Genomic DNA, 6,775 nt, shown 5'->3' with positions numbered 1-6,775 from the left:
TTGTTGTTTCTGATCCTTTTCTGTGGGTCCCCACTGGAAGGTGCTTTAGACTTGTGGCAGGCTTTGGGGCCTTGCTCTGGGCCAATCCTGCTTGGGTGAACTTTTACCCATGAGGGGATGGTTAACTTTGGGTGCTTGATTTAGAAACTATGTTCTTTGCCTTCCCTGTATTTGTTAGGGGGAAAGGATGTCCTGAGCTAATCCCATACAGGCTTTGTGGACTCCACCCCCACTCCAGACTAAAGCCATCAGGACATTGGGAAAGACAAATTCCATCACCACCAAAGGGAGGGTGGCTGGGAACTGAGGGTGGAGTTAAGCAGCCAGGTTGGGTATAAAAACCAAACACGTGGGCCTTGGGGGGCTGGCTATCGCTCGCCTCCCTGCTTCACGGCTCCTGGCTTGCGGCCAGCTCTCAGAGCTCCATCTGGGATTCCTGATCGGCAGATCGGGTAGGACTCATTTAAAACTTTGTCTCCCACTTTTCTCCCTGAGCTGTACATTTCCTCATTTCCCCTTCCCTTGTCAATAAACCTTTTATTAACCTTTCGCGTGTGCCTGCAGTAGAGCATTGATAAGTCCTTTTAAGCGCGCGGGTGAGGACCTACAGTCAGGATCCCTGTTTTGTATTGGGGTTGCTCTACAACATATTGTTTACTAATTGTATTAAAGTTCCTTTTCATTGAAGTCTCATATGTTTTGTGTTGATGCGGCGGATGGCAGCATTTAGAGCAGGCAGGTTTGCAGGGTCTAGGGTGCCCTTCTCCTTGCCCTGTAACAGATTTGGTGCCCAACATGATTTAGGACAGAGCCATCCGTGGTTAGTCAGCCTCATGGGGAAATTGTGCTTCCCTATGGCACTGGTTACCATAAGCGCAAATGTGATTTTCCGGTTTCTCTGGTGTGTTTGTTTCATATGTAGATTTGGTGTTGAAAAACTGGCTTGGGCTTTGTGAAGATTCTTTGTGTCTGTGTGTAATTTGTTTGTAGTGACTTGCTAAGAGATTTGATTTTGTGGAAATTGTTCTGTGCAGCAGTTTTACTCAAAAGATTAGGTAGTATGTTGGACCATGTGGCCAGATCAAAGATGGCATCTGAGGCCACTTGGTAGGCTCTTGTAAAACTCAGGTTCTTGTTGCTAGGACTTTGGACCTTTTTTCTTTTTGTGATTTCTGCTGTCTCATTAGCATTTCTAAAGGCAATAATGATTCTTCAGTGATATATTGCTTTGACTTAAACTACTTCCTGACCTCTGCCTGAGGGGTTTTGCAAGCCAACTGTGGACCAATGGTGTTTAAATTAGCAAATGTATGCCTGGCTGTTAACAAAAAAGTAGCCTTGAGCAGTTGCTGGTAGCCTTGATGGATTCTTGAATATAACTTGAATTTTTGCAAACGTCTGGATTAGAAAAATCAAAAAGATTTTGTATGAGTCTGAAAGGATTTGCTGCTGTGAATTATGTCTACACAATTTGTTTTGGGCATGTTTGCCATTTGAATTCTGGATTTAATTGCTTGTGTAAGACAAAATTCTAAGTTTCTGCTTCCTACTGAGGAAGGTCTGTTGTGGAAAGCACTCTTTATGGTGCATTATGTAACTACCAGGTTTTCATACCCATTTTGTTGCTGTCCCTCCCTAGTGTGGGGGAGGTGTAATCTGCGCTTTGATGTTGAATCTGCTCTTTTGTTACAGGGCAGCCCCAATATAAAAGAGTTGCCTGACTGTGGGTCCTCACCCACCCGTTATTCACAAGGTAAGGGGAAATGAGGAAATGTACAACTCAGGGAGAAAAGTGGGAGATAAAGTCTTAAATGCGTCCTACCCGTTCCCCTGATCTGGAATCCCAAATGGCACTCTGAGAGCTGGTGGTAAGCCAACAGCTGAGAAGCCAAGAGGCGAGAGCCAAACCCCAAGGCCCACGTGTCTGGTTTTTATACCAAACCTGGCTGGGTAACTCCACCCTCAGGTCCCAGCCACCTTCCCCTTGGTGGTGATGGGATTTGTCTTTCCCAATGTCTTGATGGCTTTGGTCTGGAGTGGGGGTGGAGTCCACAAAGCCTGTATGGAATTAGCTCAGGACATCCTTCCCCCCTAACACTTTCACCTTGACCCAGAGTGGCTAACAGAAGTAAGGAGATGACTCCTTTTAATTGAAAGTTAATTGCTGATATTTTGGTTTTGCTTTTTCAGGTTCTGTTCTAGAAAGCCCAAGGATTGCCTGCTTGGTGGCTAACAAGAGGCAACTCCTTTTGCTTAAAAGTTAACTGTTGATTTTGCTGAAAGACAGCTGCTGTACAGGATACCCCAGGATTGGCTTCTAATAAAAAGGCTTGAACATTGAAAACCCTAAAGTGATAAACAAGGTCATGTAACTCTTGTAATTAATAAAACTTTTTCTTCCTATTTCCAGAGTCTTAGGTTTGTAGGATGACAACTGGAATATGTGATTTCTGCCAGCAACACTCCACATTTTTTTGGAGTTGAGATTTTTTTTCTGAGTCTATGGAGTAAAACTGCAGTTACATAACATATTCCACGTGTCATAACTAAAAAAAAACTGTCTGTCTATATGTTGTATGCCTGTATGTCCTTGTGTCTCTCTCAGTATACATGGTGCCTATAGACATTGAAAAAAAAAAGAGTCTCCAGTTATGAGGAAAAAACTAAAGGTTATGGTTTGATTGTGAACATGATACAGTTAACAAGTTTGTCTTTCCCCCATTTTTTGCAATTCCCCTTATCTAGCATTAACAGGATTGATGACTTGTCTTTCCCATTTGTTGCAGCTTCCCCTCCCCTTGGGAAGAAAAAAAAGCTGGCGCCCACCGGTTTCCCTGTAGACCCTTAAGGAAAACAAGTTGGCGATCACCCGTCTCTGTGCCTTGACACCTTCCCCTTCCCTTAAGATGAATGAGCTGACACCCATCCATCTCCCTGTTGAGCTGGCGCCCACTTGTCTCTGTGCGGACCCCTTCCCCCTCCCCTTCGCGGATGCCTACCCATCTCCCCCTGTATAAATACCCCTGCCCACTGCCAAAGAGCAGGACGGTGGTTTTTTGGACGTGAGTCTGCCGCCCTCCTCATTTGTCGACAAATAAAACCGCTTTCCTTTTCCTCAAACTTAGTTTCCTTTTATTGGCTGAGGGAAACTGAGGCCGGCGTTCGGTAACAAACATTGTAATACTGAACTAAGCTGGTGCCTTCAAAGAGATTGAATATTGATGTTTCTGCTGTTTTCTGATATTTATGGCAAAGCTTCCCAGAAACTTAAATTCAAGTAAAAATGTGGTAGCCTGTCATTTGGATGATAGAAGGAAATTTTGTGGAACCTCAGTAGAGCTCCTGAGACACTCCACGAAATTTCTCCCTTTCCTCCTGGGAAAGGCATTAGATGAATTTGTCCCATTTGGTTTACCTAGTAAAGTAAAACAGAAGGGAAGCATTGTCACTTGGGAAAATGGTAAAACTTGACATGTACAGAAATGTTAACATTGGTTTTCCAAAATGTGTATAAAATCTCCCAGTATCTGATATGTATGTAAATTGTCAATGGTGATTGTCACCTTGCAATATTGTATACTTCAATTGTTTGATATCTACAGAAATTGTTTCTCGAGAAAATAGGGGGGGAAGGCCTCAGCGGATTACTATTTTTTTTTCCCCCAAGGATAATGTTTTATTTCACTATTAAATATTCTCCTCAAATTCTTATATCAATCTTTGTATATATCTTATGTTAAATGTTTTGTATACATTCATTAAATCCATAAAATCCAATGAGAAATTATAAATTCTTTTTTACAGGTGAGGAAACCTAAACTTAGAAAGGTTAAATTACTTCTGCAAGGATTCAAACCCAGGCCTACCTGTCTCCAAAGACAGTATTGTTTCTTCTTTGCTCTTAAATGAGCTATATGTCCATTCTCCTTGTTCTATCCAATACCTTCTTTTTTTTTTAATAATAAATTTTATTTTTATATTCCCCATACAATTGCAACCCCCCCATTCTGACCCCAATCCCTCCCCTCCCACCCACCCCCCGCCCCCCGAAAAGTGTCTCTGGTTCATAGTTTTTTGTTGATTTTGATTTTCACTTTCTTATAGTTATTCATTTTCCTGGTCCCTTATTTAAGTTTTCTAGATTCCTGCTATGAGTGAGACCATCCGGTATTTTTCTTTTTCTTTCTGGCTTATTTCGCTGAGCATGATCCCTTCCAGCGCCATCCATGTTGCTGCAAATTGCATGTGTTTATCTTTTTTGAACACTGAGTAATATTCCATGGTATATATGTACCACATCTTCTTGATCCAGTCATCTATTTTTGGGCATTTGGGCTGTTTCCAAAGCTTAGCTATTGTAAATAGTGCTGCTATAAACATAGGGGTGCAGGTATTCTTTGGAATTGATGTTTCTGTGTCCTTTGGGTAAATACCTAGGAGTGGAATTGCTGGATCATATGGAAGCTCTATGTTTAGTAGGTCCAGAAATCTCCACACAGCTCTCCATAGTGGTTGGACCAGTTTGCACTCCCACCAATAGCGCAGGAGAGTTCCTTTTTCTCCACACCCTCGCCAACATTTGTTGTTGCTAGTTTTTTTAATATGTGCCATTCTCACTGGTGTAAGATGGTATCTCATGGTAGTTTTGATTTGCATTTCCCTGATTACAAGTGATGTTGAACATTTTTTCATATGCCTGTTGGCCATTTGCATTTCTTCTTCAGAGAAGTTTCTTTTTAGCTCTTCTGCCCATTTTTTGACTGGATTATTTTCTTTGCTCAACAGATTACTATTGATGGAACTGTTGAGAGTAAAAATTTGCTACAAAGAACTGAATAGACCTGGAAATACACCTGATTTTTACTATGTTTTCTTAGACATAATACTGGGTTTTTTTTTTTTTTTTTCATTTTTGCTCTGAATCCACAAAGTTTTCTTGTTTTGACTGACCAGGGCCTGCAGCAATGTTAAATTATTTTTTCTTTTCTCAGCAAAGCTAACTTGTGTTTGCATTTTCTTTCCCCTTGATACCAACACAGCATGAAAATAGTGGCAGTAATTTTTACTACTCATGTCAGTGTCTATTTTTGCATAACTTCTATAGGGATTTTGTCTGCTTAAAACAAAAAAATTGGAGATGAGTGTCATTGTGTGGCTGTGAGTGGAATCTTCCAGGAAGATGAAACAGAGCTGGACCAAGAAGAGGAGAACCCGCTGTTTGTCTAGGCTCCAGAGACCTCCAAAGGAGGTAAGGAAGCTGCTTCCATAGGCAGGACTGGACAACCTGGAAAAAGGAAAAGCCCTTGTACCCTCGAGAAAAGGAAGGCCAGGTGGAGTCTGATGAAACCAACTTTGTTCTTGAAGCCTACTTGGACCGAATGTCGAGTTTGCTCTGATGTTATATAGAGTGTTCCAACAAAGCCAGCTAAAATTGCTGTTGAGTTATTCTGCCCTGATTTTATGCAAAAATGAGTAATATGGTTAAAAATTAGATTTAGTTTGCAAACTTTTGCAATGCTGTTTGAAAGGTCGATGCAGGGGCCAGAAATGAGGAAGCCCACATAGAAAAAAACAAGATGATCCTGACATCAGTACCACTGATACCATCAAACTGAAACTGAAGCCATAAACAGGAGAAAAACAACTCGGCTCCACGGAAGACAACTTTGTTCCACCTAAACTTGTTCCCACCCCTGCCAACCCAGTTTTCCTGTCTAAACTCTCCTCACCCTATGAAAGGACATCTCCCCCAACAACAGATGCGAATTCACTGACCCCACCTTGGGTCCATGAATTTCACCCGGGGGCGCAATAAATTTTCCCCTCTTTTGAGAAATTTATACTGGCTCTCCTTTTCTTTACTGCGCCAAAACTTTCACTGTTGAAACAATTTGGGATCAAGGTTGAGAGAACTTGTTTTTAGATAAGTTGAACCAATTTTAAGATTTTTTTCCCTGTGATTTTGATATATTTGCTGTCTTGTTTTGGCTAATGCCTCCAGATGTTTTTTTTTTTTTTTCTTTTGGCTTGTATAGTAGACTATTTTCCAGTAATGGAAAACTGTCATAACAGACATTCATGGACATTGATGCTGACTAATTGTTGCTTCTCTTACATACATTGTAACCCTGAAAAAAGACTGTTTTCTAAGACTACAGCCTGAGATCTGTGCCACCATAGATACAGTGGAATAAAACCTAAAAGGGGGCATTGTAACAGGGTGGTCCCCAGGAAAGGGGGAGGCTCCAGGTTTCCTGCACCACCCAAAGGGAGGGTAGAGCTGAGCAGGGAGAGAAGAAGCTGCAGAGGAGACTGAGGAAGGAAGGAAGCAGGACAGAGAGCTGGAGGAGGCCTGGAGGAGGCACATGGAGCAGAGAGACACATGAAGAAACTGCGCTTGCCTTTTGGTCATGGATTGGTTGACACAGATGTGGGTGAGAGACCCATGGGGAGGATAACAATGGCAGCTTTTTTTTTTTTTAGGTTTTCATCTCTTAATTACAATCTTTTTTTTAAGATTTACTTATTTATACAAGCACTGGGTACAGTCAGAAGCACAGGAGGATGAGAGAATTCACCAGAGCCAGAGGGGAGAGCAGAGCAGGCAGAAGGACCGAAGCACACTGCTGAGGGGAGCAGCGGGTGGCAGGAGAGGTCTGCGCGCCATGTGGGACCCTCACCCACAGCTGGGGATTGAACCAGCGCTGCAGAGGCTGCGGGCAGCTTCTCAGCCCAGCACTCAACCGCTGTGCCACCAGGGGAGGCCTGGCAGCTT

At 42.5% G+C, this 6,775-nt stretch overlaps 1 long non-coding RNA gene across 1 annotated transcript; it reads left to right on the top strand.

Moving 5' to 3' along the window:
* The first annotated feature begins 378 nt into the window (after window positions 1-378).
* On the top strand, window positions 379-3,661 carry LOC129145828 (uncharacterized). The gene is made up of 4 exons (XR_008551920.1): window positions 379-452; window positions 1,693-1,753; window positions 2,191-2,363; window positions 2,787-3,661. It is a non-coding gene; the product is annotated as an uncharacterized LOC129145828 (long non-coding RNA).
* The last annotated feature ends 3,114 nt before the right edge of the window (window positions 3,662-6,775 follow it).

Source organism: Talpa occidentalis, unplaced genomic scaffold (genome assembly GCF_014898055.3).
Source record: "Talpa occidentalis isolate TD23 unplaced genomic scaffold, MPIMG_talOcc4v2.1 talOcc4.14, whole genome shotgun sequence".
Lineage (NCBI taxonomy): Eukaryota > Metazoa > Chordata > Mammalia > Eulipotyphla > Talpidae > Talpa > Talpa occidentalis.
Note: the sequence above shows the minus strand (reverse complement) of the source record. Positions and strands in the feature narration are given on the sequence as shown.